Source organism: Gossypium hirsutum, chromosome A10 (genome assembly GCF_007990345.1).
Source record: "Gossypium hirsutum isolate 1008001.06 chromosome A10, Gossypium_hirsutum_v2.1, whole genome shotgun sequence".
In the NCBI taxonomy this organism is placed as follows: domain Eukaryota; kingdom Viridiplantae; phylum Streptophyta; class Magnoliopsida; order Malvales; family Malvaceae; genus Gossypium; species Gossypium hirsutum.
Window position 1 is genome coordinate 66740723 of NC_053433.1, and position 12687 is coordinate 66753409.

Genomic DNA, 12687 nt, shown 5'->3' on the forward strand with positions numbered 1-12687 from the left:
TATTTAGTCCATGAAAATATATAGTAAAGTAAAATTTGCCATAAAACAGAATCTGATAGCAGTAGTGATGTAAGTTTGAAAAATCACTAAAAATAGTAGAAATGGTATTAAATGATGAGTAAGTTATGAAATTGAAGCTTGATGAGTTTATTTTCATATGGATTGAACAAACTGGTATATAAATTATATTTTATGAGATATTTGAATTTTTGTGAAACAGGGCCAGAGTGATTTCTGGATCCCCTGTTTTGAATTTAAAAATTAATCATAAATTTTTAAAAAATAATTAGAAGTCATTCTTTATATGTACAGATTCCTTATTGAGTCTAGTTTTAATAGAAATAAACATCATAGACATTGAAACTCTGTACAGAGAGATATCTGATTTGAAATACACAGAGGTCAGAGCAGTCGAACCCTAAAATAGGGGAGAATTTAACTAATAAACTGTACTAATTGGTTCAACCAAAAATTCTATAAAAAAATTAGTAAATAGATATATGAGTATATTTTCATGGAAAATTTACGGAATTGGATTTTGAGTTTTGGAACTCGAGATATGAATTTTTAAGCGACTGTGATGCAGATTGCTAGCTTGACTGGAAATTTTAAAAATAAATTGTTTGAGCTGTTTAAGTAATGAATTAAGTCTGTTAACACCTCGTGTTCGACTCCGGCGACTGTAATAGCCTAATTTTTAGTGGTGTCGGAACAGTGATTCGAGATCACTAAATCCGACAAATGAGTAGGAAATATTATTAATTTAGTGAGTATAAATTAAATGTGAAGTTAGGAAAATTTTTGAAATAGTGAATAGTGTACTAAAAAAAATAAAAAATAAATATTAAAATAATTAGAATCAAAAATGAGGTATTGAGACCTCGAGAATTTTAAATCGAGCCATAAATATTTTTATAAATATTTATGGAGTGCTAATATGTTAGTATTAAAGTTTCGTCAAGAAATTTTAAAGTTTTGATAGTTAATTGAACAAAAAGGACTAAATTGTATCAAATATAAAATTGTGAGAAATGATTAAATAGCTTAATTGATAAAAGAAAGAGGGTTTAAAAGGAAAATAGACCCAAGGTCTATTTGGGCCGGACGGCAAGGGCATGAAATCAGCAATAAAATAAGGAGAATTAAGGGCAAAATTGGAAAATTGTAAAATTTACTTAATAAAGCTAGGACTAAAGTCGAATTATCTACATTTCTCTTTATTTTTCTGCATTCTCATCAGAAAAATGCCATGGAGGAGTTCTATTAAGCTGGTTTTTCATATTTTTACTCCAAATAAGTTCAATTCTTGATTATTTCTTGAAATTTTTGTGTTTTTGTTACTTTTACAACTAGGTCCACTTGTTGAAATCATTAGTTTTTGATTCTATGAAAGAAATTGAAAGTTTCTATACATATGTGCTGGAAATATATGATGTTTTGGCATGGAATTAGAGCTTTAAATTGTTTATGTGTTGATTTTATTGTAAGAATTGAATAGAAAGTGAATGTTTGTGACCTAATTGTAAAAGAGTTTGAAGTTAGAGTTTTATGTGGAAATTATGAATTTCAATAGTTATGAAATAACTTATAATGTTTATGAAAAGTATTAATTGAGAAAATTATCTTAATTGAGGGGTTAATTGAGCAAGGACTGAATTGTATGAATTGTGAAATTTGGGGCAAAATGGAAATCAACATTTTGCACTAAAACTGTTTTGGACAGCAGCAGTAATCTAACTTTGAAAAATCACCAAAAATTTTATAAATGGAATTAGAGGATGAATAAAATATGAAATTAAATCTTATTGAGTCTAGTTTCTTATAAAAGAAATTATGTAAGCAATGGAATTGTAAATTATGAGATACAATAACTTTTGTGAGACAAGGTCAGAATGATTTCGGGTTCCCCTGTTCTGACTTTGTAAAATCATAAAAAATTGGATAAAAATAATTAGGGGCTTAAATTAATATGTTTGGAATCCTGAATTAGTCTATTTTCAAGATAAACAAACGGTAACATTATTTGAATCTTGTACGAGGAGATAATTAATTTTTAGTGAAGAAGGGTCAGAACTGTCAGACAGCAGAATAGGGGAGACTTCAATGAATAAACTGTATTAATTGGCCCAAGAAAAAATTATGAAAATTTTATGGTAACAATATAGGTGAACCTAGTTTCTGGGAAAATTTATGGATATTAATTTGGACTTCTGTAGCTCAAGATAAAAATAATTTAGTGACTATGACACAGATGGACAGCTTGAATATTCACATAAGTAGATAGTCAAAATTATGGATAATGTTACCTACAAGTGTGTTGTTTATACTAAGGATGTGGACGGAGAGGAGGAGGAGGAAAATATACAAAAAAATATATGAATGACTCGTGTATAAATTGATCACATGCCCGATTATAATCGATAAGTGTTGAATTAGAAACGATATAATGTTTTATTTGGAATATTTATTATGAAATTATAATTATCGCTATAATACAAAAATCGAACTTGTGAGATTTAGTGACCATTTGTTAATATTATTAAATTTCAATATTATTTTATGAATGGTGATTAATATTTATGTATGTTAATTGTTGAAAATAAGTAAATTATGTACAAAAGTTATGAAATTAAACTAAGAATTTCGGAGGAACGGAATGCAGGAAATGAGTACAATCTTTCAGTGAAAAAGATGAATTGACGGTAAATTACCCAAGTAAACCGAGATTCAACATTTGTTGTGAATTCTCATGTTTGCTTTTCGTTTAGCTCTTACGAGCTTCCGTTAACTCATATGAGTTTCAGTTAACCCTTTTGGGGTTTTAGTTCAGCTCTGGTGAGCTTCAGTCAGCCTTCGGGCTTCCGTTTAGCACTTCTGTGCTTCAGTCAGCCTTTGGGCTTCCGTTTAGCACTTCTGTGCTTCAGTCAGCCTTCGGGCTTCCGTTTAGCACTTCAGTGCTTCAGTCAGCCTTCGGGCTTCCGTTTAGCACTTGTGTGCTTCAGTTAGCCTTTGGGCTTCCGTTTAGCACTTATGTGCTTCAATTAGCCTCCGGGCTTCCGTTTAGCACTTATGTGCTTCAGCTAAACTTCGGGCTTCAGATTACGAAGGACTCAATTCCTTAAGACGTTCTCTAATTTGACAAAGATTGGTAAGTGAGATATGAAATTAGTATTGGTAGACTTATGGTTATTATTGATATTGATCTGAAATAAGTGTACCCATTGATATTTAAATGATTCAAGGGGTAATGTTTTATATGAAATAATATGAGTTTGAAATGAATTATTACCGGTATATACCTGAAATATATGGAAATAATGGTACGTGAAATATTAATATAATGAAATGAATGATAAATGTTTATACAGAAACAGCAAAAGAATGATATGTATCATGATATGTAAAAACATAATTATCTTTAATATGTTGTTACAAGGGAAATTATGTATGTTGAGACGACCAATAAACTCAAGTGTGATATGATGAGAAAATAAGTTTATCTATGTTGAATTTATATGAATATGTTCAAGTATGCTAACAAGTGTTGCTATTGATGCTTAGACAAGTGCCAAGCTATTGGTTATTGGTTAAATGGTAAAATGTTTATTTTTGTATGATGTGTTGAAAGGGTAAGCGCTCAAATGAAAATGTACTTATGCTCATGAGAGAGTGTCAAGTTTTAAGTTATGCAATATCTTATGAAATGACTTATCATGTGATTAATTGAAAAGAGTTATGTCCAAACGCACTAGCTTGTGGGTATGATGGCATGGTATGCTTATAACTGGTGTGTTATACATAAAGAATGAGTGTGGAAAGTAAAGAAATACATATGAAAATAAAGGAACTCGGAAAAGTTAAAATTTTATTAAGCTAGAGATGATATGTATAAATAATGTTGTGGATTTATTTATTTTGTGAATTGATGAATATAACTTCCTGAATATTGTGTGAACCACACGACCTAGCCACACAGCCTGTGACCCCTTACATTATTAAAAAAAAATTTAAATATTTTCGAAAAAAATTTCTAAGTTCTCGGTTAAATCCTGATATATATATTTTGGGCTTCGATGGCTCACATAAGAGACACTATGATTAAATATGATTGATTTCAGGTATGAATGTTATGTGAAGCGAAATTTCTGTTAAATGATCTGTAAATTTTGGTAATACTCCAAATCCCTATTCCGGCGACGAATACGGGTTAAGGGTGTTACAGCGACGGTCTCGGGTATGGAGCGTTACATTTGGTGGTATCAAAGCAGGTTTAGTCGGTTCTCGGACTAATGTGTTGTATGTACGGGTTTGGCTATACATGCCATATATATATTGTGATAGTGTGACGACTTCTGACCTTTTAAAAGATTTTTTATATAGTAAATGGGTCCCGATCCAGTTGCGGCTGATGATGTAGAGAGTAATGCACTAGCTCTGGCTAAAGGGGCAGTGCCAACTGAAAATCCACCTCCTACTGTTGGTCAAGGAGGATGAGAAAGGGCTCGAGAAGCCTTTCTGCAGATGATGAATGCTTGGTATACTGAGTTCGTTCGTACGAACCCGAATGCACAACCTCCCCCACCACCCCTGATTCCTCAACCTGTACCCCCGATGCCTTAAGGTGTAGATCTGATGAAATTTCACTGAACTCCAGTTGACAGAATCCGTAAACAAGGGGCCGAAGAATTTAGGGCAAATATTGATGATGATGCCGAGAAAGTAGAGTTTTGGCTCGAGAATTCTATTCAAGTATTTGATGAATTGTCTTGTACACCTGAGGAATGCTTGAAATGTGCTATATCATTGTTGAGGGATTTAGCTTATCATTGGTGGAAGACATTGATTTCAGTAGTATCGAAAGAGAAAGTAACTTGAGAGTTCTTTCAAGAAGAATTTTGGAAGAAATACACCAGTGAAAGATTTATTGATCAGAAGCATAAAGAGTTTCTTAGATTAAAACAGGGGAACATGACAGTTACTGAATACGAAAGGGAGTTCGTCAGGTTGAGTAAGTATGCTAGAGAATATCTTCCTACAGAAGCTAAAATGTGCAGACGATTTGAAGACGAACTCAATGAAGACATCAAAGTATTTTTTGGGATTCTTGAATTAAAAGAAATGGTAGTACAGGTTGATCGAGCTTGCAAGGCTGAAGAACTACTTAAAGAGAAGAAAAAAGTAGAGGCTGAGACTAGAAATTGGAAGAAAAGACCGATGAGCAATTCATTCTCACAGCAATCCAGAAAATCTAGAAATATGAATCCTCATTCATAGGTTTCGGCTGGAAAATCATATGGAAATTTTAAGAAGCAAAATGTGGGTCCTAAATCTCAGACTACTTCTGCGGCTAGTATGGGAAATACGAGATTTGTTAAGCCCGAGTGCCAGCGGTGTGGCAAAAATCATTTTGGCCCATGTAGAGCGAATGAATGTTTTCGGTGTGGTTCTCCAGATCATTTCATTAGAGACTGCCCAGAGAGAGCTGAAAAGGAAAATTTTCAGAGTGTAAAAGCTAGTGGTGCAGACTCGAGGAGAAGATATTCGAGAAAAGCTGGAAATGAAGCAAGCAGCAAAAATGTAGTCAGAGATTCAGTAGCTAAATCTGAAGTAAGGGCTCCAGCTAGAACTTATGCTATAAAGGCATGTGAAGATGCTTCATCACCCGATGTGATTACTAGTATATTTTCTCTTTATGATGTTAATGTTATTGCTTTGATTGATCTCGGTTCTACTCATTCATATGTATGCATGAAACTGGTGTCTAGTATGAATATACCTGTTGAGAACACAGAATTTATGATTAGAGTGTCGAATCCGTTAGGCAAATGTGTGATAGTTGATAAAGTATGAAAGAAATGCCCTTTAATGATTCAGGGTCATTACTTTTCGGCCGACTTGATGTTGTTGTCGTTTGATGAATTTGATGTTATTTTGGGTATGGATTGGTTGACATTGCATGATGCTATAATAAATTGCAAAGAAAAGGTTATAGAATTAAAGTGTGAAAGTGGTGAAATTCTGCGGGTTGAACCAGACAAATCAGAGGCATTATCTAGTATGATTTCTTCGATGTCGGCTCAGAGATATTTGAGAAAGAGTTATGAAGCTTATTTGGCGTATGTAATTAATACAAAAGAAAGTTGAATCAGTGCCGGTTGTGTGTGAATTTGCAGACGTATTTCCAGGTCGGGTTTGCCTCCAGTTAGAGAAGTAGAATTTGATATTAATTTGATACCGGGAACAACTCCAATCTCGATTGCTCCATATAGAATGGCACCAGCAGAGTTGAAAGAATTAAAGTCACAGTTGCAAGAGTTGACTGATAAAGGCTTTGTGAGACCGAGTTTTTCACCTTGGGATGCTCCCGTGTTATTTGTGAAAAGGAAGGATGGTTGTATGAGGTTGTGTGTTGACTATCGGCAGTTAAACAAGATGACAATCAAAAACAAGTATCCGTTGCCAAGAATTGATGATTTATTTGGTCAGCTAAAAGGAGCGACATGGTTTTCAAAGATTGACTTGAGATCTGGGTACTACCAGCTGTGAGTAAAAGAGTCAGATGTGCCTAAAACTGCTTTTAAAACAAGGTACGGTCATTGTGAATTTTTAGTTATGCCATTCGGGTTGACAAATGCTCCTGCTGTGTTTATGGATTTAATGAATCGCATATTTCGGCCATACTTGGACAAATTTGTTGTGGTGTTTATAGATGATATTTTAATTTATTCAAAAGATGGGACAGAGCATGCTGAGAATTTGAGGATAGTTTTGCAAACTTTGAAAGATAAGCAGCTGTATGCTAAGTTCAGTAAAAGTGAATTTTGGCTCCGGGAAGTTGGATTTTGGGTCATATTGTTTCAGGTGATGGTATACGAGTTGATCCTAGTAAGATTTCAGCCATTTTTTATTGGAAACCACCGAAAAATGTAACCGAGGTTAGAAGTTTCTTGGGGCTAGCTGGGTATTATCGGCGGTTTGTAAATGGATTTTCTATGATTGCTGCTCCTCTGACTAGACTACTTCGAAGGATGTTAAATTTGAATGGACGGAAGAATGTCAACAGAGTTTTGAAGAATTGAAAAAGTTATATACTGAAGCACCAGTGTTGGTACAACCCGAATCAGGTAAAGAATTTGTGGTGTATAGTGATGCTTCTTGAAATGGCTTAGGATGTGTACTTATGCAAGAAGGAAAAGTGGTGGCTTATGCTTCGAGGCAGTTAAAATCTCACGAAAGAAATTATCCGACTCATGATTTGGAATTGGCTGCTAAAGTGTTTGCTTTGAAAATTTGGCGACATTATTTGTATGGTGAAAAGTGCCGAGTATATACCGACCACAAAAGTCTTAAGTACTTATGTCACAAAAAGACTTGAATTTGAGACGGCGAAGATGGTTGGAGTTATTGAAAGATTTCGAGCTTGTTATTAATTACCATCCAGGAAAAGCGAATGTGGTTGCTGATGCTTTAAGCATAAAATTGCTATTTTCTTTGAGAGCTATGAACACTCGGTTAAAGATATTAAATGATGGATTGATTCTAGTAGAGTTAAAAGCAAGACCGATGTTTTTACAAGAGATTTCTGAAGCTCAGAATAATGATCAAGATTTGCAAGCCAAGAGAAAGCAGTGTGAAGCTGATACGGGATCAGATTTCAGAATCGGTTCTGATGGTTGCTTGATGTTTAAAAACCGGATTTGTGTACCGAAAAAAATGACGAGTTGATTTAAAAGATTTTGCATGAAGCACATAATGGTTGCTTGGCGGTTCATCCGGGCAGTACGAAAATGTATAATGACTTGAAGAAAATGTACTGGTGGAGTGGAATGAAAAGAGATATTTCAGAGTTTGTATCAAAGTCTTAGTTTGTCAACAAGTGAAAGCTGAACACCAAGTACCTTCCAGATTACTCTAGCCTATCATGGTCCCTGAATGGAAATGGGATCAGATTACTATGGATTTTGTATCAGGGTTGCCGTTAACTTCGGGGAAGAAAAATGGCATCTGGGTAATAGTTGACAAACTGACTAAATTGGCTGATTTTATTCCTATACGTACGGATTATTCTCTTAATAATTTGGCTGAATTGTATATCCGTGAGATTGTTAGACTTCATGGAATACCTTTGTCAATCATTTCGGATAGAGATCCGAGATTTACTTCACGGTTTTGGAAAAAGTTTCAAGAGGCATTAGGTACGAAGTTAAATTTCAGCACTGCCTTTCATCCACAAACTGATGGACAATCAGAGAGAGTAATTCAGATTCTTGAAGACATGCTCAGATGTTGCGTATTGGAATTTCAAGGTAGTTGGGAAAGGTACTTACCGTTGGTAGAATTTGCTTATAATAATAGTTATCAAACGAGTTTGAAGATGGCACCTTATGAAGCATTGTATGGTCGTAAATGTCGGATGCCATTATATTGGATTTAACTCAAGGAAAATCAGATTTATGGAGTTGATCTAATAAAAGAAACCGAAGAAAAGGTGAAAGTGATTCGAGATTGTTTGAAAGCTGCTTCAGATAGACAGAAATCTTATGCGGATTTAAAACGAAAAGAAATCGAGTTTCAAGTTGGTGATAAGGTATTTTTGAAAGTGTCTCCATGGAAGAAAGTCCTTAGATTTAGACGGAAGGGCAAGTTAAGTCCGCATTTTTTTGGACCGTATGAAATAATTGAAAAAGTTGGACTCGGTAGCATATTGGCTATCATTACCACCTGAATTAGAGAAGATTCATGATGTGTTCCACGTATCTATGTTACGTCGGTATCGTTCGGATCCTTCACATATAATTTCACCGACAGAAATTGAACTACGACCGGATATGACTTACGAAGAAGAACCAATTAAGATTTTAGCTCGAGAAGTCAAACAACTAAGAAATAAAAGTGTCGCTCTCGTGAAAGTATTGTGGAAAAAGCACATGGTAGAAGAGACTACATGGGAACCTGAAGAAACTATGAGAAACCAATACCCACACCTATTTACCAGTAAGATTTTCGAGGACGAAATCCCTAAAGGGGGGAGAGTTGTAATATCCCGAATTAGGGCCTAATCAGAATAGTGGTTTCATGACCAAAAATCCAAGATAAAAATAATTATTTTATAATTATTTTGATGTTTATGATATGATTTCATGATTGTGTGAAAATTTCATGATGAAATCTTATGCCTAAAGTGCTTAAATTGAAATTAGGGACTAAATCGAATAATTTGCAAAACTTGCATTCTAGGAGTTTTTAGTATGAAATTGCTTAGGAATATTAATGAGGAGGTCTTAAATAGAAATTTGACCAATTTCTAAGTCTATGGAAAAAATTGGACATGGATGGAATTTTTGAAAAGTTTAGTAGTAAGGGCATTTTGGTCATTTAGTTATTAACATGAATTAAAAACAAAATTAAAAGCCAATTTTTGTCCATCTTCTTCATTAGGCCGAAATTTCAAGGGTTCTCCATAGTTAGGGTTTGTTTCAACCTTTCAAGCTCCATAGTAAGTGATTCCGAGCCCCGTTTTTAATGTTCTTTACGTTTTTGGAATCCCGGTAGCTCGATTAAGCTTATTCTAGCAATAATTCAACCTAGGGTTCATATTTGGAAAAATACCCATAGGTGAAATTTGTGTATTTTGGTGTTTTATGATAGAATATGAGGTTTTAAATTATGTTAGACAACTTGTGCTACTCGGTTTTAAGCGAAAACGAGTAAAAGGGCTTAATTGGTAAAAATTCCTAATAGTCATAAATACATGTTAAAGTGTGAATTTGATGTTGTCATAGAAGGGAAAAATGATCAGCATGTCATAAAACATAAGAATAAGGGATGAAGTTTAATTCCCAAGCCTAGGGGCAAAAGTGTAATTATGCAAAAGTTTAGGGGCAAAAATGTAATTTTTCCAAAGTTCGTATTAAAGACTGTTTTGATGAATGTATGTATTAAATAAGATTAATTTGGCATTATAGATCAAGAGAAATGAGATTCAAGTCGCGATCGAAGGAAAAACAAAGTTTACGAAGAATAGGCTCGATTGCTAATAATTTTGTACCGAGGTAAGTTCATGTGTAAATGTAGTAACATAATTTTCATTTTAAGTAACTTAATGATATTTATATGATATGATGATTATTATTATGAAATATTATGCTTTGTGGTTATTGTTGAGTAATATGCAAATTATGTTTATTACTTGTTAAATATGAATTGCTACCGAGTATCGGTTTCAATATTTCGTGGAAGACGGTAAAGATGTGTGATCGAGAAAAAAGACCGTTTGAACCTTGGGAATAGATTAGAATACAAGTGACATGTCACTAGGATATTTGAGTTCTAAACTCATTGAGTTGAGTCCGAGTTCGTGAGATGTAAGTAGGCATCCGAGCTCGTTGAGTTGAGTCTGAGTTCACTTATGGATGCGAACGCTCGAGCTCATTGAGTTGAGTCCGAGTTCACTTATGGGCGGGTTACATGGTAGCTTGGCTACATAAGTTCCGCAGGCTATTGAGTTTTTCTAGCTGCAGGTATGGCTCTTATGTTCATGAGATCCGCGTATTCAAATTATATTCCTATGTGTTCAACGGGTGAATCTTAAGTGAATAAGAAGAAGGCCTAAAACGAAGGTGACATGTTGGTAAGTGTGGTAAATGAGAAAATTTGACAGGTATGTGCTTAAACCCTCAGGTTGAAAACTTGGTATGATGAAATCGTAAAAAGATATTAAATACAAATGAAACATGAATGTCTTGGTGTTGTTTCTGCAAGTGATGTTTTATGTGGGATTGTGTGATTATGTTACTTGCTATTTGCATGTGAACTTACTAAGAATTTATGCTTACCCCCTTCTTTTCATTCATTGTAGTTATTGACAAGCCAGCTTGAGAATTGGGATAGGTCGAAGACTCATTCACACTATCCGAAGGCCTAAATTGGTAAAATGGCTTGTGTGTTTTGAATGTGGCATGTGTAGCAAAATACTCACTTTGTGTAAATGATCTTATGATATGGCTATGGTTTGGAAAGAAAAGGGTTTGTAAATTATTAGCCATTGGATTGGCCAATCTAAGTCATATTAGATGTTATGTATGTTTGAAATGCTATTTAGTCCATGAAAATATATAGTAAAGTAAAATTTGCCATAAAACAGAATCTGACAGCAGCAGTGATGTAAATTTGAAAAATCACTAAAAATAGTAGAAATGGTATTAAATGATGAGTAAGTTATGAAATTGAATCTTGATGAGTGTATTTTCATATGGATTGAACAAAACAGGTATATAAATTATATTTTATGAGATATTTGAATTTTTGTGAAACAGGGCCAGAGTGATTTCTGGATCCCCTTTTCTAACTTTAAAAATTCATTATAAATTGTAAACAAATAATTAGAAGTCATTCTTTATATGTACAGATTCCTTTTAGAGTCTAGGTTTAATATAAATAAACTTCATAGACATTGATATTCTTTACAGAGAGATATTTGATTTGAAATACATAGAGGTCAGAGCAGTTGAACCCTAAAACAGGGGAGACTTTAACTAATAAACTGTACTAATTGGTTCAACCAAAAATTTTAGAAAAACAATTATTAAATATATATATATATGAGTGTATTTTCATGGAAAATATATGTAATTGGATTTTTAGTTTTGGAACTCGAGATATGAATTTTTAAGCGACTGTGACGCAGATTGCTAGCTTGACTGGAAATTTTAAAAATAACTTGTTTGAGCTGTTTAAGTAATGAATTAAGTCTGTTAACACCTCGTGTTCGTCTCCGGAGACGGTCTCAGGTACGGGACGTTACAAAACCCATGCTAGCCAAATTACTATAATGCCTTTAACGGCCCATATTTTTCATTTATTTTACATTTCAACCACAAAGTTTCAACATTTCTCAATTTAATTCCTATTTTACATTTTCACTAAAAATCACTTAACAAAACTTGTATATCTATTAACAAACATTCATAATCTATCAAGAAACTTCAAAACACATGCTTATTCATCAATGGCATCATCTAAAATCTTTAACAGTTTTGCAAATTAGTCCCTAGGTTTGCTAGAATAAGCTGTAACGATCTCAAAAATGTAGAAATCATTAAAAAAGAGACAAAGTCACACTTACATTCAAGGTAACAATGTATCTAAATGTTGAAGCTATATTAATGGTGTTTTCTTGGCTGATTTTCGGTGGATGAATGCAACTAGGAAGATGACCAATTTGTTTTTCTTTATTTTACTAAGTTTATTACCAATTTACAACTTTAACCTTAATTAATAAAGCTTAAAACACTTAATATTATGCCCATATTTTTCCACTCAAATAAATAATTGTCTTATTACAACATAATGACCTATAATTTAATATTCCATAGCTATTAGACACTTTTAGCTAATAGAACATCACTTTTTCACTTTACGCGATTCAGTCTTTTTTCTCAAATTGACCATTTAAATGATAAAATTTCTTAACGAAATTTTCACACAATCATCATACCATGTTATAAACATTAGAATAATAATATAATAAATATTTTGACTTTGAATTTATGGTCCCGAAACCACTATTCTGATTTGACCAAAACACGAGCTGTTACAAAGCATATGGAAATTAAATTGACATGTTTCTTTATTATGGATGATAATTGGTGATTGATTGGATGTGATTTAAGCATGATTTGTATAACA